Raw genomic sequence first — 21,030 nt, 5'->3', positions numbered from 1 at the left:
GATGAGGGGCTTGGGCCTTCCTTCATCAGCCCCTCTGCGTCACGTGGGGGCATCTTCAGAGCTGAGCAGGGGTGGGTGGGAGTCAAGAATCCCCGTGGTGCCTCTGCTTCCTCCAGCTGAGCCCGTTCCTTCTTGACTTTTTTTTTTTTTTTTTTAGCACTGTGGGATCTTAGTCCTCCAACCAGGGATTGACCCCAGTGACACAGCAGTGAAAATGCCAAGTCCTAACCACTGGACCCCCACCAGGGAAGTCCCTCTCGTGCACGTATGGGGAGTGTGGCCACGGGAGCCGGAGAGCCTGCATTCACGCCCCGCCTACGCCACTGAGGTGTCACCGGGCAGATCTGAGTCCTCGGTTTTCTCACCTGTCAAGCAGAACTAACGGTGGGCAGGGGTCAGACCCAACTCACAGACAGGAAGCGCTGCATCCCCGTACCCGCCACTGTCACTGTTACTGGTCATTCACTCAAAAAGCATGGGTGCCCCACCGCAGCCAAACAGTGAGACACCGCGTCACCAGGAGACAAAATGACCGGATGCTGTGGCCCGGGTGTGGGGCAGCGGGACAGAGCCCTGGTCCCATCACAGTGCCAGCTCACACGGCAGTCTGCAGGACAGCCTCCTGGCCGCCTCAACACAGCCGAAGAGGACGAGAGACACAAGCTGCAGGGAGCTGGAGGGAGGGCTTCGCTGACGGCTCACTGGTGCAGAAGCCACCTGCCAGGGCAGGAGCCAGCAGAGACATGGGTTCGATCCCTGGGTCGGGAAGATCCCCTGGAGAAGGGAATGGCTACCCACTCCGGTATTCCTGCTGGGATAACCCCATGGACAGAGGAGCTTGGTGGGCTTACAGTTTGTGGGGTCACACAGAGTCGGATACAACCGAACACACGTGTATACTGGAGTGAAGGAGACTCCCAACTCAGGAAACAAACCAGGGTCTCCTGCACTGCAGGCAGATTCTTTACCAACTGAGCTACCAGGGAAGCCCCAGACTAAAGGGACGTGACCAGCAAACGCCAGGTGTGGTCCTGAAATGCAGCCTAATGAAAACCTTTCAACAGCGATTAAGCTCTACTGGGGAAATGTGTGGACTACAGGTGCTTTTTTATTGGTGGGGGCGGTGAGGTGGGAGGCTGCACCATTCGGCACATACGATCCTAGCTCCCCAACCCGGGATCACAGCTGCACCCCCTGCACTGGATGCTCAGAATCCCAGCCCCTGGACCAGCAGGGGCATCCCCGGGTGCTGTAACTTTAAAAGATCTAGATGTGACAAGAGCATTATTTCTGTAAAGGAATGCCCCTTTTATTGAAAGATACACGTGGAAATACAGTGAAGTTTCTTGTGACATCTACAGCTTGCTTTCAAGTGGCTCGTCAAATCCACAGTGACAACAACAAAATATATTTATAGAGAAAGGCATGAGTACAACTGTGGCAAAGTGTTCCCAATCACCCCCATAACAGCCAAAACAATCTGGAAATAAAGTGGTAAGACTCAGGCTCAGATTTCAAAACACATTACAAAGGTACAATAATCAAAATAGAACAGCACTGGCAAATGGAGAGGCATGGACTGTCATGTCAGCAGAATGAGACTCCAGAATAAACCCTCTGCTTATAGTCATTTGATTTTTATCAAAGGTCCTGAGAACATTCAGGGGGGTAGAATATAGTCTCTTCAACAAATGGTGCTGGGACAACTGGGTCTCCCTGTACAAGAGAATGAAGCTGGACCCCTATCTCACGCCATATATTAAAAAAACCCAACTCAAAAGAATCAATGACCTAAACAAACGTAAGGGTGGAAACTGTAAAACTCTTAGGAGAAGACAGGGGTCAAGCTCTGAGATCTGGGATTTTTTCAATGGATTCCTCAAGATGACGCCAAAAGCAAAGAGTTTCAAAAGGAAAACTACATAAATGGGACTTCATCAAAATTACAAACTTTTGGAAGAATTCCCTGGCAGTCCAGAGGTTAAGACTCTATGCTTTCACTGCCATGGGTCCAGGTCAGGGAACTAAGATCCCACAAGCCATGTGCTGTGGCCAAAAAAAGAATAACACACACACACACACATAAGCTTTTTGCATCAAAGGACAGTATCAAAAAAGTGAAAAAACAACCTACAGAATGGGAGAAGATATTTACAAATCACATATCTGATAAGAATCTGTTGCCCAGAATATATAAAGAACTCAACAACTAAAAGATAACCCAACTCAAAAAATGGGCAGAAGTCTTGAAGAAATGTTTCCCCCGAGATATACAAATGCCCAGCATGTGAAAGGATGCACAGCATTATTCATTACGCACCTGCAACTCAAACCGTAATCAGAGGTCACTGCTCACCCGCAGGATGGCTACAATTTTAAACAAAACGTGGGAAACGACACATGCTGGTGAGAAATTGAAACTCTCAGACCCTGCTGGTGGGAACTCAGAATGGGACAGCCGCACAGAATTACCATTTGACTCAGCAATCCCACTCCTCGGTATAAACCCCAAAGAACTGAAAGCTGGTATTCAAATGAATACCTGTATGCAAATATTCAAAGTGTCACTATTCAAAACAGCTCAGATGTCTGTCCACTGATGACTGGATAAAGAAAATGTGGTCCATCCACAGAATAGAATATTACTCAGCCATAGAAAGAAATGAAGTCCTGACACCTGCTACCCCATGGATGAGCTTCAGAAACATGATGCTGAGTGAAAGAGGCCAGACACAAAAGGTCACAGGTGTACGATCCCATTTATCTGGAACATCCAGAATTAGTAAATTCAGAGACAGAAAGCAAACTGGTGGCTACCAGGGGCTGAGGGTGGGCGAATGGGGAATAACTGCCTAATGGCAACAAGGTTTTCTTTTTGGACGATGAAAATATTTTGGAAATGGAGGTGGAGGTTACCAGATACTGTGAGTAAACTAAAAGCCACTGAACTGTTTTTTGTTATGTGAATTTTATCTCAATAGAAAAAGCAAAACGTTCCCAATGCCTGAGTCTGGATATGAAGGGCCAACGGGTGTTCGTTGGGCCCCCTACTCACCCCTAGTTTGGTCTCAGCCCTAAGCCTGGTCCACAGCCTGGAAGAGGCTCCTGAGGCCACAACCTGGGTTTCCACCAGACCACCTCACACCTCAGGAGCCAGGTGCCCCCTCCTGGGGGTGAGAAAGGGGAGCAGGGCATGTGTAGCCTCCTGACAGTGGGCAAGAGGGAAGAGGGGACTGGGCGGGGGCAGCCCCAGGGTCACGGCCAGGCTGCACCCACAGGGGGCCCAAGACAAGGTGCTCCTGAGTCTAGCTGTAAACGGGTTTCAGGAATGGACCCAAAACCTTGATGCGGTACCCACGCCTGCTCCTGGGTCAGAAAATAAAGCCAATCTGTCAGCTACTCCCGCGTGGCGGCAAACAGACAGGGAAGGCCTGTCTCCCTTTTTGCCAGACCAGAACAGCCTGGCAACCCAACCAGCTGCCCGGCGGCCTGGCGCCAGGCAGGCGACCACAAGGACCTGTGGCCAAGGGAAGCTTGGCTGCATCTAGAGGCCTGGGACAGGGAAGCCAGGGTGAAGGACAGCCTGAGCTGTCTCATCATGGGTGGGCCCCCCAAAGCCCACGGGACCAGCATTTTGTCTACATCATAGCTATACAACCACAGGTCAGTCCCTGGTACACAGGATGGTCGGTAAATATTTGAAAAACCAAAAGAAAAAAGAAAAAGAAAGCTGAATCAAGCTCCTATCTTTTTTAAAAGCCTCAGAAGTCAGAGCTCTTGGACTGGCCGTCAAGGACCTCCCCTCCCAGCCCCTTCCCAAGGCCACACTCACGCCCCAGTGCCCACGGTGGGCAGGGCTCTGACCTCTGCACTTGTACTTCCCCTCTCCCCGCCTCACTGGGAGGGGCCCTCAGGACAATGGACAGAGCTGGCCGCACTGGGCCAATGGTTCCCCTCTCCACGCACCTCCCTGGGGCTGGGGCTCAGGCACAGTCTGCCTCCTGGCCCCCCAGGGTGAGATGTTCCCAGGAGGGGGCTTCTTCCCCCAGGAAAGCGGCCTGGAGCCCACAGGGCCTGGACCCACCCGCGGGTGAGCTATGGAAGAGGCAGAACTGGTCTCTGGGCTCTGCTTTCAGAAACCGACCCAGAACGCACCACCTTCATCACCTTGGCTGGCACAGAGCAGAGAGGAGGGCTGGCAGGCTGTTGATCTACCTGGGAGGGACTACGAAGGGAGCTGCGGGCTGGGAGGGTGTGCAGGGTACCCTCCCAGTCAAGTTGAGCAGGGCCCAGGTCCCTCCTCCCTGCAGTGATGGGACGGGTGGGCTGAGAAATGAAGGCTCCGAGGCAGCTCACCAAGACGGGCTCTCAACTGGGAAACGAACTCAGATCAAGGAGTATTACTCCTAGACACGGCCTGACACCCTGGGCTGGCTTCCCACCCACTACACTGAGAAGTCTGTTGCGTTGAGGCTCCGGGGCCAGGGGTCGAGGGGCCGGAATCACCAGGGACAACTCTACAGGGAATGCAATGCTCTGGGGGTGTGGGGAGGGACCTGGAAAAACACCCTACCAGTCTTGCTGGCAAGGCCCCCGAGTATCCAAGTCACAGAGGCCGAGTTTCCACAAGCTGCGAGGGCCAGCACCCACCCATACCCTGCTGACGTGAGGTGGGCCTAACATAGCTAACATATCCCAGGTGACAGGCTCTGCTCCTGCACTTTCCATGGACTCTTCACAAAATCCCTGTATCGCCCCGAAGGCTCAGAGGAGAAAAGGCGCTCGCTCAGACAGGTTAGGTTTCTTGCTCAAGGTCCCACGGCGAGCAGCTGAGCCTACTGGCTCCAGGGTCTGGGCCCCTAGGTGGGGTGCACACCACCTCTCTGAGCTTCCTTGAGCCAGCACTAGGGAGTTGTGGCCATAACTTTATCTGTAAAGGACCCAACATTTTTCAGGCCATTTAATCTCTGCTACTGTAACTCAGGGGCTTCCCTGACGGCTCAGTAGGTAAAGAATCCGCCTGCATTGCAGGAGATGCAGGAGACACAGGTTGAATTCTTGGGTCAGGAAGATCCCCTGGGGGAAGAAATGGCAATCCACTCGTGTTCCTGCCTGAAAAACCCCACAGAGGGGCCTGGCGAGCTGCAGTCCAAAGTGTCACAGAGTCGGACCCGACCGAGCAACTGAGCACACACGCACATACAGTGCCTCAACTCCACCGCAGACACGATGTAAAGGGGCAGAGGAGTGTGGCTACGTGCCAATAAAACCATCACAAAGCTGACAATGGACTGCAAGGAGACGCCCTCCCCATTCCTGAGAGGGTGCAGGGAGCCGGGTGGCCAGCGGCGAGGGTCCCAGCTGAGGGTCCCCCTGGGACTGAGGCCAGGACGCAGGGGTATTGTGGGAGGCTAGAGATGGCGCCTGACTCAGCCAGGGAAAGAGACTGGAACAGATTCTTCAGCGAGAGGAAACGGCATGTGGGAAAACAGAGGAAAGGGAGTCATGATACGCTGATTAACAATAAACATGTATTTAGTTGCCTTTCCTGGCACTGAGCTCCTAAAACTTGCAATTTCTCAAGTGATTAAGAGCAGTAACAGTGGGCTTTCCTGGTGGCTCAGTGGTCAAGAATCTGCCTGCCAATGCAGCAGACACAGGTTCAATTCCTGGTCCAGGAAGATTCCACATGCGGCACAGCAACTAAACCCGGGCACCGCAACTACTGAGGCTGTGCTCTCGAGCCCGGGAACCGCGACTACTGAAGCCCACGCACCTGAGAGCCTCTGCTCTGCAACGAGAGAAGCCACTGCAAGGGAGAAGCCCGTGCGCCGCAACTAACTCGAGAGTAGTCCCCACTTGCAGCAACCAAAGGAAAGCCCACACAGCAATGAAGACCCAGCACAGCCAAAAATAAATAGACAAAAATGATTTTTTACAAAAAGTTTAAATAAATAAAAGAGCAATAACGGTGTCTTCTGTGAGTCACATGACGCCCCTTTCAAGCACCCTGGGGTATATGACTAGAAAGCCATGTCAGGACCAGCTTAGCAATGAGACAGCTGGAACTTTCAGTCGGCCCTCCTCAGCGTCCAAAGGCCGATGATTAAATCAATTGTGCCTATACAACGAAGCCTCCATAAAACCCCAAAAGGACAGGGTACAGGAGAGCTTCTGGGTTGGCGAGCGTGTGGCGTGCCAGGAGGTTGGCGCTCCACCCCAGAGGGCCCCGCAGGCCGGCACCCCCTGCCCCCGCCTCGCACTGCTTGGCTCTCCATCTGGCGTTCCTGAGCTGCATCCCTTCATGTCAGCCGGTCGTCTAGTAAGCGCAGTCTCTCCCTTAGTTGCTGCAGCAAGTGAACCGAACTTGAGGACAAGATCCTAGGGACCTCCGTTTATACAGCAAGCTGATTGGAAGCACCGGTGACCCAAACTGAGGTTGTGCCTGGCGCCTCAGGTGGGGTGCACGGTCTGGTGGCACTGAGCCCTCAACTTGCGTGACTGACACCACCTCCAGGGAGGCAGAGTCAGGATGGAGCTGAACTGCAGGAGGCCCAGCTGGTGTCGGAGAGCTGCCTGGCGGTGATCGCAAGTGCTGAGTGAATAATTGAGAGCAGGGGACACACGCAGGCGTGGAGTTCTCCCTTGCAGGGGCCCAGCAGGAGAACTGGAGGTGACTGGGAATCCTGGCTACAGCCCAGGGAAGCTGCGGGGGTTCCCAGGCAAGACGAGCATTTTGTAGGGAGGCTGTGGAGGAGCTGAGAGAGGCCCCGGTGAATCCACAGCCCTGGGCACCACCCAAAGGGGCCCAGTGCCAGGGGAGGCCAGGGCTGGAGGGGCAGCTGCCGGCCAGGCAGGAGAAGACGGAGGCTGGGAAGCGAGCAACTCTTGGGGACATGCTGCCTGCTCCCGCCCAGCACAGCACCACCCTGAGGCCCCTCTTGGTGGCTCCTTGGACAGCACCATGGAACCTGGAGCAGCCGAATCGGGCCAGGGGGCAGGGACACTGAGGCACAGGGGCTCCCTGGCCCCGGGCCTGAAGGAAACGCCCCACTCCCCACCCTCACTCCTGGGCCTAATCCGGGGCCTGGCACTCAGACAAGCCTCAAAGAAGCTGGTGGCCTCAAGGACACTGACCAGATGACCGGGACGTGCTGAGCCTCCAGGCATGTCCCAGTCACAGTGTCCAATGCAGCCGGCTTGCTGTGGTCTCTCTCTTGCCCACACTCCTCTGTGGTTCCCCAGAACTTTCTGGAACAAAGTCAAACTCCTTATGGGGCTTGCCAGGCCCTGCTAACATGGACGGCTTGGCACACCCCTCCGTCTCCCTGCGGGGCCATGCTGACTTTACCACCTCCCAGACCACAAGCAGAAGGCCTTCTCCCCAGCCTTCGTGGCCCCTTGACTCTTCCCAGACACCTTGCCTCGCTTTCCCGGAGCCCCTGTCACTTCTTCCAGAGGACCAGGAAGGTTCTCCAGCACTTCCTGGACAAGCTAAACCCAGGGATCTGCACGTGGCTGGCCAAGCACCCCGCCCAGCATCTGAGAATGCTGACCTGCACAGCCGCCCCAGGGCCTGGGGTCAGGGAGGCGTGGCCACTTCCCTATGTGCAGGAGGCAGCCAGAACTGGGGGTCCAGCTGCCCAGGCCAAGGGCGTGTGTGGCCTGGGGAAGGCGCTGGGCACTGGGCAGCCCTCTGGTAACCCCTGTCCTTGTCCCCCTTCCCCTCTGCTTTGGAACAAGCATGGGGGCCTTGGGCCCTTCATGCTGGACAGACTTGTGTCAGAGGGGCCCAGCAGAAAGGGAATAAATGCCGGGAGCCAAGTTCTCTCCTCCCACAGAACCGTCTGTCCTGGTGTGAGAATGAGGGGCGCTCTCTGCCTCCTGGGGAACAGAAAAGCGAGACGGAAAAGCAGCCGCCAGCTGGTGGAAGGGAGCAACCCACACACAAAAGGGCCACATTTCAAATCCCTGCCTCTCTAGCGGGAAAACTATTACAGCCACAAGCGAAGAATAATTAAAGCTATTTATCTTGGCAGACTTGGGAGAGGGGGGAGATGCCTGTCCGAATGTGAGGTCTTTTATGAAATCGCCTCCTACTGCCAAATAAAACACAGGCTGTTCACCTTCCAGGGGAAAACACTGCACGGGAGAGAGGAGTCGGGTGAAGAGGAGGGCGCGGCACAGCGATCAGCGCTCTCCTAGGCTCACCCGGCGGCCTGCCCCTCTGCTCAGGGCCATCGGCTGGCAGGCTGGGCAGCTTAGCCTGTAGCCTGCTCAATGCCAACTGTGGGCACAGGGGCACGGCGGTGAACAAGCCAGCCGGGCCCTGCCTTCCCGCACTCCTGGGCACCACAGGGAGGCAGGCAGCACCGGGGAGAAGGCAGGGTAAGAGGGGCTGGAGGGAACTCGGGGGACTGATACCCATGATGCCCTGTGCAGCACGGATCATGGGCTGCCTCGGGGCAGCAGCAACATCCAAGCCAAGCCAGACCGCATGGGGGCGCAGGGCTCGTCCTCCAAGGGTCTCCCATCTCCCACAGGCACCAGGCCCCTCTGCCCCACCTCCCCAGTGGGCAAGGCTAAGAGGACAGTGGTTTAAATGGGGGCATCGAGGCGCTTCCCTGGTGGTCCAATGGCTAAGACACCAGCTCCCAGTGCAGGGGACCTGGGTTCAATCCCTGGTCAGGGCACTAGATCCCACGCACTGCAACTAAGAGTTCACATTCCACAATGAAGACAGAAGATTCCACGTGCCACAAGCAAGACCCCATGGAGCCAAATACATAAACGGACATCCAGGAAGAACTAAGTTCAGGGCCTAATGGGCCACCCTCAGATGTGACCTCGGGCCTCATTCTCCTCATCTGTCCATGGGGATCATGGCACAGCCCACGGGGAGGGCCTGGCAGACAGCCCCACCACCAGCCTTCACCCTCAACCTCAGGAGCCCCATCTATGCAATGGGGGTGCAATGGGGACAAAGTCAAGATAAAACCCTTCCTAGGACTTCCCTGATGGTACAGTGGATGGGAATTGGCCTGCCAGTGCAGGAGACACAGGTTCGATCCCTGGTCCGGGAAGATCCCACATGCCGCAGAGCAGCTAAGCTCATGCACCACAACTACCGAGTCCGCGCTATAGAGCCCATGAGCTGCAAATACTAAAGCCCGTGTGCCTAGAGCCCGTGCTCCGCAACAAGAGAAGCCAGTATGTGGAGAAGCCTCACTCGCCACGATTAGAGAAGACCCGCACACAGCAACTAAGACCCAGTGCAACCAAAATCAAACTAATTAAAAAAAAAAACCCTCTCTGCTGTGAGGATTCCCCGAGCGAGGTAACAGAGGGCAGGGCACTATGAGTGTACTAAGCACTTCATGACCAGGAGCCACCATGGTTCTGGGAATCCTAGCCCAGCCTGGCCTCCCTCTCTGGCTGTAACCTAAGCCGGCGGCTCCAGTGCTGTCCTCAGAGACACTCGGAGCAGCTGCCGGGGAACACTGCCCAGCCCCAGGGTATTTGAGGAGCATGAGGTCATCCTGGGCTCTTGGGCCTGACCTTGGCCTGGGTGAATCCCAGCCCTGCCCTGCAGGGACCCAGAGCCCCCAGCGCCCCAGGGTAGCCCCTGTCTGGGCCTCTCTTCCCAGCACACGTGACCAAAGGCTTCTAACCTACAAGTTCCCTTGCAGGACCTTATCCTATAGCTCTACTTCTAAATGTCTGTGAAGATGTACCCAAATACAGGACTGTTGAAAACAGCAGAAAACTGACGTACCTATAGAACGAGTGAAGGGAAGGAGGGCCTAGGAAAAGACACAGATTTCAATCTGTAAATGCCGCCATGTTAAGATGACCAAGCCACGCTGTTAGGGATACACAGTGTCAAATACACGCACCATGGGTGTAAAAACGAGCAGGGGGACCTGGCGAGGGGAAGGCCTGTCTAGAAAGAAACACCACAAAATGACTTCAGGGGCTGTCTCTGGAAGGGAGGTGTACTTTTCAACAGGCACCCCCCCCTCATGGTTTAACTGTGAACAACCTTGAGCCGGAGTGTTCCTGGGGAGATGTATGCACACAAGCCCGTGTGCCTGAAACCCACGTGGGGAGGTCACGACAGGAGATGAGCAGCAGCCAGGGTAGGCAGGGAGGAGGGCATGGGCTCTTCAGGTTACACTCTCCTGAGCAGTCTGAATTTCCACCACGTTCCGGAAAGACAAGCACACAAAGGCAATAGTGACAGTGGGGGAGGGGAGAGGAAACAGGCCTTGAGACACACACACAGACACACACACACACCTGCCGCAGCCTCAGGTCCTGTGACCCCAGTGTCCAACTGGGATAGAGGACACCGGCTTCTCAGCCAGTGACTGCCTCTCCCAGCCTGGGCCAGCACCCCGCTCTCCCCTCCCCCGAGTGGGTGTGACGGAGGAGGGGCAGTGGGCTGGGCCAGGCCAGGGTACAGGAGGCCTCATGAGACCTGGAAGCCCAGGGCAAGTCCCTCTCCACCTGCTGAGGAGGCCACGCAGCAGTGCAAACCCCAGAACTCCAGACCCACGTTCGAACCTGGGTTCTGCCACCTGGACCCCACCTTCCAGCCCTCCGAGCTTTCAGGGCTTGAAAAATAACGCAGCGATCAGCACTGTCACAAGGACTAACACCCTGCGCCCAGCCCAAGACCACAGCCCATAGCAGCGCACAACATCCATCTGGGGGCCCTACGTCCCCAAGGCCCTCTGACCAGAGGCAAAGATGGGAAAGAAGGACTCCCAGAATCTTGTGACACAAGGCCACGCTGGGCCCGGACCAGGCACCTGGCCACTGAATCAACCCTACCGGGTACCCAGACCAGGCTCCGCGCAGGCCGCTCTGACCTGAAGCAGCCATCGGCTGAGGCTGAGAGGTGCCGGCTTCATGCTATGCTTGGGAAGGTCTTGACTTTAGGTGTGGGGCCTTCGGCCACATCAGAGGGGCCCCTTATGAAGGCTGACCACCAGAGTTGGCTGACCACGAGGTTATCTCGCTGGGAGGAGACAAGATAGGCGCCCTGGGCTCTACAGGCAACACTTGTTTCTCTCTTCAGGTGGGGGTGGGCAGTTCCTGGTGTCTGCTGTATTAGCCTTCATCCCTGTGACAATATTTCACAATAACAATAGCCAACCACCATTGCTGGTCCACCCCTTGCCATCCGCCTTCCCCCTGCCATGATGGAGCTGACCACAGGCTGAAGAGGTGGCTGATTAGAGTCCCCCAAACCTCCTAAGTCGGCGCTGGCTTCTGGGCATCAGTGGGGACCCCCTTCAAAGAGCTGGTTCATGGGAGCTGGGGGTGGGTGGCGGGTGGTATTTGCCTGTAGGGACTGGAGGCTTGTGGTCCTGTAGGTCTGGTCTGGAGGGACCTCAAAAACGAGTCTAACTGCCGAGTGTGTGGAAGGGCAACTCTACGAGAAGCACCAGACAAAGAAAGGGCTTGGCTTTTCTGAAAAGACTACTCCGGGGCTCCAACTGGGCGGGAGCCATTACATGCAAATATCTCCCCATCCATGCTAATCAGCCGGCAGCCCGGGCTTTGTGAGCCACAAAAGGAACAGCAGCTGTGCACGGTTCCTTGGCCCCTGAAAGCAGGGGGGCTTAGAGGATAATTAGGGGTGGGGGGAGGCAGCAGACCCATTAGCCCCAGCCCCTCACTCCAGGGGCTGTGCTGTCGGCCTCTAGCGCCGAGCCTCTCTTCTTTGGCCGGGACTTTGAACCAGGCAGACACCTAATGCAGTCAGGGCCTCACCTAATGCTCCCAACCACCACCTTCCTCACTGAGCTCAAGTTCAAGAGGGGAAACTGAGGCCCAGAGAACTGACATGCTTGAAGCGGCCCAGCCTGGGGACCTGGCTGCTCATGAAAGACAGGTGAACCCCATCCCAGTCTCTGGGAGGCGAGTTGGGCCTGGGAGGCTGTGGGGACCACGCTCAGGATCCAGGGAAGAACGTGGGCCCTGGGCCTCGCAGAGCCAGGCCCGGCTGGTTGACCATGGCTGGCAGGCACCATCCCCCAGAGTCCCCACTACAGGCTCGCAACAGAGCCAGACTCCAAGGGCTGAGAGGGGTCATGAAGGTCTCCACCACCTGTGACCGCAGGAACTGGGCGGGCAGTGCTTCATGAGGACAGAAGCACATAGGGGAAGTGTGTCACGGGCAGCAGGGGGACCCACCCTCAGAGCGGCTGGGACACCCCACACACTGGTTCCCACGGCTGCCGGGGACTGTGCGCTCAGCACAGGAAGCCAAGCCAGTCAGTGTCTGGGGAGTGCTAACGTGTTCCTCCTCCAGCCAGCTGAGGGACCTCGGCCCTCAGCCCAGGGTGACTTCAGGGAGGCCAAACGGAAGAGGCTGGAGGACAGGGCAGAGGAGCCTCGGTGGAGGAGAGATGCAGGAAACCAGCTGGGGGGCTGAGGCCCACTTGCAGTCCCGGCGGAGGGCTCGTCGACAAAGAAAACTCTTTGACCGCTGGCCCAGAGGTAACACAGGATGTCCTGGGGCCATGGGGCTGCCGGAAGGGCCTCCGCCAGGCCCCTGGGGCTCCAGGAGCCCCCCTGGCCCTGCCTCTGGGCTCGGAGAACCGGATGTGTGAGTCCGGAGGGAGGGCCCCTTCCCACCGGCCTGCCAGCAGCTGCCTTGCCAGATGTGACTCCAGATGTGGCCCAGGCGGGTGGCGACAGAGCCTGCCCGTCCCATGATGGAATCGGCAACGAGGCAGGAATGAGGAAAGACTGGTTTTGGGCTCCAGAAGAATCCACCAGGGCCACTTCCCTGACACACACCCCAAGGGCCAGGTCTGCATGTCCTCTAGGGCACTGACTTTCACCAGCACCCCCGGGGAGATGTCAGGGCCAAAGCCGGGTTGGCACCCAACAGCCAGCCACCACCAAGTACCTCGGTTTCCCCTCTTAGGAAGCGGGTGGCTCCCCACGGGGCTGTTCTGACAACCAGGCGAGTCAATGAACGTAAAGAGCCTGGCACGGCGCCCACCAGCTGCTCGGCCCAAACGGCCGTGGTAGGGCCTCAAAGCGGCGATAAGCAGGGCACTGGGGCGGGGGTGAGGGGTATCGAGGCCAGGCAACCGGTCAGCATCTCCAACCCGAGACTCACGCAACACTAGGGATGCCAATCTCCAGTCACACACTCGGTGCAGACCAGACAGGCTCTGCGGAGGGGCCTCTGGGACACATGACAGAAGGCTAGAAGCCCCTGCCTGCCTTCGCCCTCCCCTCCAGCTCAGGGAAGAATGTGGCTAGCTCTCTAGAATGCCCCTTTTGGATCTGCAAGAGGCCCCCCAATCTGCCTTTGATCATTTATTCACTGCCCCCTGTGGGAGGGATGACGGAGCATTCCTTTTTCATTAGAGCTCAGATCTGCCGGGGTCCCTGCAGCTGGACTCTCCCCAGCTCCTGTGTTGTCAGGCAGGTTTCTATACACAAAACCGTTACGTGAGTATCACATGCAGCCAAGACGAACGCCAGCCACGGGAACACAATTAGCGGGGGAGCAAATCCGCCCAACAGTCTTAAAGAAAACAGCTCAGACCCGCTCTCACCAAAGCTGTGGGTGATGAATCAACCGAAAGAGACAGACAAAAAGAGGGGGTGAAAGAGTTTCTCCCCTTATTCTGTGAGGAGTGGAGGAGGGGAAGAGACAGAGTACCCCCCGAACACACACACCCGTCTGGACCAGTTTTCAAGAATACCCTGCCTGACATCAGGGGACAGACCCACTTGATCAAACCAAACCCATCCAGAGGCTGCAGGCCAAGTTCTAGGTCTGACTTTGGGTGGCAGTTACTGGGGTGCCCACCATGTCAAGTGCACCTTAGGCCTGGGCGTCTGTGCTTGTTGATTAAACAATTAAAGCCAGTGATCTAAAGCATAACCCCCACAGGAGACGCCTGAGGGCCCCAGGGCCTTCATATCTAACTCCTGCAGGCCTGGGTGAAGCCTGGTCTCAATTTCCTTCAATAACTGGCTTTCGGAGAACAAAAGAGGTGGGTGTGGGGGAAGTCAGGGACTCGGGGATCTTAAACCAAAAGGTGCCAGGGCTTCCCGGAGCAGACAGAAAGGGTGCCAGCAGCCCTGCCCTGCTGTGTTCCTGGGACCCTGAATCCTGACGCTTTCCCAGCAAGTCCCGGACGTGAGCAGACAGGAGGGTGAACACACGAAGAGAGCCGTGTGGGACCAGGAAGGGCTGGGGCAGGATCTCCAAGGCCTTCCCAGCTGCCCCATACCCATCCGGGGGTTCCATGATCATCTCTACCGGGGACACATCTCCAGACCACACGGCAGGTTTAGGAGACCAGTGATCTCTTACACCGTGTTACTCACCTGCTATATATGTGGGGCGAATCTGTGTGTGCGCCAGCCCCCAAAACCACTCTCCACTCTAGGATGGAACAACTGTGAAGGAGGGTCACTTGCCTGGGGTTATGAGGTCAAGTCAGATGAGACTCTGCAGCCCATGCTAATCATGACCTCCAGATGCCTCTGACCCGTGAGAGCTGCTGCTGACTGGGAGGAGGAAGGGTGAGCATTCCTGCCCAGGAATGCAAAGCAGGCCTGCCCCTTGGCCTGGCCGACCAGGAGAGCAGGACTGGCCCAGAGATACAGACCCCGGCTGCCAGAGCCGGCCCCAGCCCAGCCGCGCCCGTGGCTCCTGCGCCCAGATCCCCTCCTTCCCACCTCAACTCTGTCAGGCTGGCAGCCTCCTGCCCCCGTCTCTTCAGGTTAGTTCCAGGGCCATGCTCCGGCCCCTCCCCAAGCAGGGAGAAGGGGCTCCTCATCCGCCTTCTCTCTGCTCCCCAAGACCAGAATTGAGTCGGGGGCATGGATGGCGTCTGATGTGTACAGGGCCTGCAGTCCGGGCACAGGTGACCACCCACCACCAGCCAAACCCCTCAGTGAAACCCCCCTCACCGACAAGGAAGCTGAGATCCGGGAGGCTGAGTCATTCACCCAGGATCGCTCTGCTAGGAAAGGATGGGGGAGGGAACGATGGGGTGGGGGAGGGCTTGAATCCAGACACCACCACGGGTGTCACTTCCCTCCCCAACACCCTGGGGATAAACGCCAAGCCCCTGCTGGGACCCAACCCTCCCCATACTCACCCTGCTCCAGCCACAGTGGCCATGGGCTGCTCTTGGCCATGCAGGCCTGCAGGCTCTCCCCAGGTCTGCCTGCCTGAGTGGCAGACAATACTTCAAGCACCTGACTTCTATTAGCTCACAACTCGCAACTCTCCAAGGTAGATGCTACCAAGATCCCCATTTCACAGCTGAAGAAACTGAGGCATAGAGTCTGGGTCATTTCGATGCACTTCTCCTAGCAGCTTTAATGCCCCATTCAGAGTGGTGACCATCCCTGACCAACCCGTACCTCCCACTCACCCCCACTTCGAGCAGGCCCTTCCCCAGCATTCTCAAGCCTCAGCCCGGTTTACCTTCAAGGCCCTGACCACTGTGGGAGACTGCTGAGACAGAGCTTGTCACACATACTCCCACCCCACAAGACCCACAAGTGTGGACTTGTGCTTAATCCCAGCTCCTCAAACAGTACCTGGCACACAATGGACGCTCAGTAAACTTTTGCTGTTTAAAGTTAAGAACTTCCCTAGTGGTCCAATGGTTAAGAATCTGCCTGCCAATGCAGGGGACACGAGTTCTATCCCTGGTCTGGGAAGTAAGATCCCAAATGCCACAGGGCAACTGATCCTTCACCACTACTACTGAGCCTGAATGCCCGAGAGTCCATGCATGCTCTGCAACAAGAGAAGCCACCACAAGAAGCCTGAGCACCGCAACTAGGGAGTAGTCCCCCACCTTACTGCAACTAGAGGTGTGTGCATGGCAACGAAGACCCAGTGCAGCCAGTAAATAACTCATTAACAAGTTTTTGTTACATGATAAATAGCTAACACACTGCAATTGTTATCAGAAGTTTGGTGGGAGAAATAATATTTAAAATTAGTAAATAAAGCGGTAAACAAATGGTAATGACTATAATAAAGAGACAGCAAGGTCACTCTGAATGCATGCTTCTGATTCAAAGTATGAAAATTTGAGTCTCCCTATTTTCAGAGAACTGTTGGTAGGCTCTGCCAACCTGGATAAGGTCCCTCCCCCACTCTCCCCCGCAGCTTCCACTACGAGGCCCTCCCCAGACTTGCCAACTGCTAGGTCCCCTACCCAACTCCAGCACCCAAAGTGGGCTGCCCCTCCTGCTCAGAAATCCAGTCATCTCCCCTTGGCACTCCTGCCATTCACAGTCATTCTCCTGGAGAGGACACAGATACACGTGGCCCCCACTGATTACTTCACTACACAATCTGCTGCTGTCCTCAGTGGCCACCAGCCTTTCTTGGGTCACAGATCCCTCTGAGGGGGATCAAAAGCAAAGTAGCCTCTCCCTCGAAAGAAGCGCAGAGAACCAAGAGCCGCACCATGGCCCCAGTTCACCGGAAGCACACGGAGCTAATAAGCGCTTTACAAGTGTCCCCTCCAGAGAGGTGCTGTCACCCCTTTCCTAGAATTGAGGAGGCTCCTCCGAGGTCCTAGCCGCCGACTCTAGTCCATCTACCCTTGTGCAAACCGCATGTAACTTCAAAGGGTTGTAAGATCATGGGACACCCACCGACCCAGTAGGACCATCCAAGGATTTCAGGTTAAGAGTCTCCGCTCTTAAAAAAAAAAAAAAAAAAAAGTCTCCGCTCTGAGCTGCCTGAAGCCCCTGCCAGCCTCCACTCTCCACAGGTGCAGCCAAGTCTGGCCCAAGTCTAGTCCTCCCACTCCCCCATCTGGGATGGGTATTTCTCCCGACATCCTGGCAAACTCACCACCTCCTCAGGTGGTGCCTGTCTCCCCAGGCTCCCCTGCAAAGAAGCCTCGCCTGCCGCCCAGTTATCTTGCCTCCCTCCTTCTGCTAGATCTAACCAGTTCAGAATGCACCGCAGAATCTGAAGTTCACACCACACTCCTCCTTGTGCCAAAAGGCCCTGCACACCCACCTCATCCGGACCCCACACCTAAGGCCTGCGCCTGCTCGCCAGGTGCTGCTCACGGTGTGGACCACTCTCCACCCGTGATCTCACGTATGGGCCCAACCACCCCAACGGATGTGCCGCGCCCGGCCCTTAGACCCTGCCTGAAACACATGGGGTCCAGTGAGTTTCAGATTACAAACTCCTCACATTTGAAAAAAGGTAACAAGGTACAGACAGCATGAATTATCCCTAGCGGAGTACAGGCAACATCTGTAACCAAGCACCGTTTTGCAGCCAAACGTGGGAAAGTGTGGCGCTCAGTTGTGCTTGACTCTCTGCGACCCCATGGACCCGCCAGGCTCCTCTGTCCATGGGACTTCCCAGGCAAGAATACTGCAGTGGGTTGCCATTTCCTTCTCCAAGGGAGCTTCCCTACCTGGTGATCAAACCTGCGTCTCCTGCTTGGCAGGCGGATTCTTTACTACTGTGCCCCTGGGAAGCCCTAAGTGAGAATGGTCATTCTCTACTGGATACCCAGAGATTAAAAAAGCTCCAAGTGGCAACTCAGGGCTGGGGTTTTGCCCGAGTTTGGGTCAGGTTAGCTCTTGCTGCCAAATGAGCAGGAGGTCAGGTTTTCGGACCTTATATTTCCAAATTGCCAACAAGGGCCTGTGGGCCTACCCAGGTGCAGGTAGAGGTGAGGGAGGGGAGGGGCTTGGGGGGGAGTCAGCGGGCGGGACCTGGGACTAGAAGCCAGGTCAGCTTGAACTGGGGTAACAGCGTCTAGAGGGAGGGGTGGGGGGCTGAGGAAGGGCTAAGGCTAAGAGACATTTTCCCACACCTGATGGACACCCAAAAGAAACAATACACTACAAGTAGGAAGGCAAATGGTTACTGGTGCGGGCCTGTGATGGGGTGGCCACCAGCAGGGAAGGCACTCTGGCCATGTGGGGCACAGGGCCCTTCTGAAGGCAGCACTGCCATCCAACTCAGCCTCGGGATGTGAGGGCCCAGGGTTGCAGCCCTACTGATTTTTCAGAAGTACAAGCCAGATTTTGACAAGAAATCACCTGATTTTTTAAAAATATCAGGAATCTTTTATTTTAACCACAGAGTGGAACAAACCCTTCAGCTAGGTCACTCATGACCCCTGGCCAAGGGTCAAGGCCTTGACTATCTGCCCTCTGCCCTAGGGGTGGAATTCATCTTTTGTACCATAATAGGATTCTGGGCCTCTAATGTGCTTCAGGGGCAGACTAAGGTGAAACTATTTGATTACATTTCTGTTGCATTCTCTGCAAGCTTCCGCAGCTTCTCTCCTTGTTCCCGTCTACACCGTAACCTGCTGCCAGAAAAGTCTTCAGAAATACCATCCTTACCATGTTAGGCCCCCATGAAAAATGGCAGGGCACTCCTGACCACATATAGGAGAAGGCCCTGTCATTTGGGAGACGTGACCTGGGCCCAACCTTGTTACCCATCCTTTAGTCCCTCCATTCTGCTCATACCAGGCTGCTGTTCCCACCTCATTGAGCATCTTTCCATAAACCAGGAGCATTCTGCCCAATGATGGTGGCTACATCCACATCCTACCTACTATGGCCAAGATGACTATCTCCCAGTATCTGTTCTCCCTTTCTCCCACTGAAAGAGAAACCCTGAAATGAGCTGAGAACAGGGATCCTCTAACTAAAGACTACATTTCCCAGGCGCCCTTGCAGCTAGCAGTGGCCATGTGACTGCATTCTAGCCAATGGGGTACAAGCAGAAGAACCAGGGCCAGCTTTTGGGAACCTTCCCTAACAGAAGCCTGGCAATGCTCTTGGAACCCTTTGCCCCTTCCTTGATCCTGCTATCTGGAAACCAGGTGTAACAGCTGGACTCCTGCTGCCATACTGATCCATGATGACAAGACTCGACCCTGGGAATGTGGGAACAGGGTTAGCTGAAGGACCTGGGTCTGAGGACTTCCTCAAGCAGAGCTTCCACACCAGCCCTGGTCTCCAGGACCAGAGCACGAGAAATGAATTGCCATCTTGGCTAAGCCACTTCTACTCTGGGTCTCCATTAACGCATGGATAAACTGAATCCTGACCACCCAGTTCCACTGAACCACTTTGCAGGGAGCAAAGCATCCAACAGCCAGCTCTGCTGTCTGCCAGCCATGATAACCCTTTCACCCCTGCTTTTCCAACAACAGAACGGGAGGCGCATACCTGACCTCCCAGAACTATTCTGAGGCCCAGTGGTAACACACAGAAGGGCCATACCTGTCAGGCTAACTGGCCCACACGGGCCCACATGGTCCAGAAAGCATACTCTATACGGCCTGATCAATCAATCAGGACACTTCACAATCAAAACAAACAGACCTACACAGAGAAGAGCTTTTTGGCTTCTCTTAAGCTGCGGAAGATCTACCGACCCTGGTTGGGGCTGAGTTCCCAAGTTACCCCTCCTCCTGCCTGTTTCATTCACTTATCCCTGGGGTCTGCAAGCTTTTCCTGTGAAGGACTGGTAAGCAAATATCTCAGGTTTTTTGCAGGACTCTACAGTCTTCGTTAAATATTTTTCCTTGGGTTTTCTCCTTTTAATCAACACTTCAAAAATGTACAAACCTCCCTTAGCTCTGACTGCTTAAAAAGCTGGCCACTGGCCCACAGGCCCTGCCTTATACTACCATCCTTTCCCCAGTGCCTCCAAAGTCAAAGCACGGGGGTCTATCTGCGCCTGGCACACAGAAAGTGCGGCATAAGTGACAGCGCCCAGTAGCAACTGGCAGGCACCATGAAAACATAAATGCCTTCTGATGCGACTACCTTTGGCCCCTAAGCTGGACACTGCATGTCCTAAAGGCTGCGCACAGGACCAACTTTTCCATGATCTCACTACCCCAAATGCCCCCAGCTGTCGAGGGTGGGGGCTACCAGGAGCATGACTGAAGGAAGTCACAGGGTTCCTGATTCTGGAACCTACAGCTTGTTTTCACAGAGGGGTTTTCTCTGGGGTTTCCAGCCCCTGGCAGGTCCCCCCAGAAACTGAAATCCAGCCTGTCAGAGCCGGCCCTGCTGTATGCCCCTCCCTAGCCAATGGGGCTGGGAGAGGCCAGAGAACCAAGAGGAAAAGCAGCCCTGTCATCTCCAGGAAGGCCGCCACGGGACTGAGGAACTGCGTCTGTTCTGCTCACGGCCCCAGCCACCCCACAATGGGTTTCTCAAGGAGCTGCCTCCCGGCAAGTTGGGCATGGGCAGAGTGCAGGGCGGGCAGCCTGCATCCAGGAACTCCAGGGGCCATGCCAAAGCTTCCTCAAGGCCCAGGAAGACACACCTCTGCCCGGGGAAAGTGGTCCGGTTATGGGAGCTGCCACTTAGCCAATGCCATGGACGTGAGCCAGGGTGACATCAAGTGGCAAGAAGGGGTGGGGAGGGAATTCCCTGGAGGTCCAGCGGTTAGAGGACTCTGCGCTTTCACTGCTGGGGGCAGGGGTTCGATCCCTGGTTGTGGAACTAAGATGTCACAAAGCCAGAAAAAGGGAGTGGGGTGGGGAAGGGTCACCATTCACCGCAGGGTGACTGAGCCAGAGCCTTCCGCAACTGTGCTCTTTCCCACACGGAGGATGTAAACATCAAGGAATACGGCTCTATGTACTCTGTATGTCCTTGTTGCTGCTGTTGTTCAGTCGTAAGTCGTGTCTGACTCTCTGCGACCGCATGGACTGTAGCCCTCCAGGCTCCTCTGTCCATGGGATTTCCCAGGCAAGAACACTGGAGTGGGTTGCAATTTCCTCCTCCAGGGGATCTTCCTGACCCAGGGATTGAACCTGTGAGGTCTCCTGCATTGGCAGGTGAATTCTTTACCACTGAGCCATCAGGGAAGCCCATCTCCCAGCCCTGCAACCTGAGGCAGAGGTGGCAGCCCTGGGCAGGGCGGGGGGGGGGGGGTCCCCTCTCCCATCTGCTGCGGGTGGGAGGCAGCTGGGCAGCCCCACAGCATACAGGACTCTGTACTAGAAA

The 21,030-nt window shown here is 55.9% G+C and overlaps 1 protein-coding gene across 3 annotated transcripts in view; it reads right to left on the bottom strand.

The window, feature by feature from the left end:
* The window catches only part of CARM1 (coactivator associated arginine methyltransferase 1), a 42,142-nt gene that overhangs the window by 17,047 nt on the left and 4,065 nt on the right, over positions 1-21,030 (bottom strand). The window lies entirely within an intron of this gene.

This window comes from Dama dama, chromosome 9, assembly GCF_033118175.1.
Source record: "Dama dama isolate Ldn47 chromosome 9, ASM3311817v1, whole genome shotgun sequence".
In the NCBI taxonomy this organism is placed as follows: domain Eukaryota; kingdom Metazoa; phylum Chordata; class Mammalia; order Artiodactyla; family Cervidae; genus Dama; species Dama dama.
This window is presented reverse-complemented; position numbering and strand designations above follow the sequence as displayed.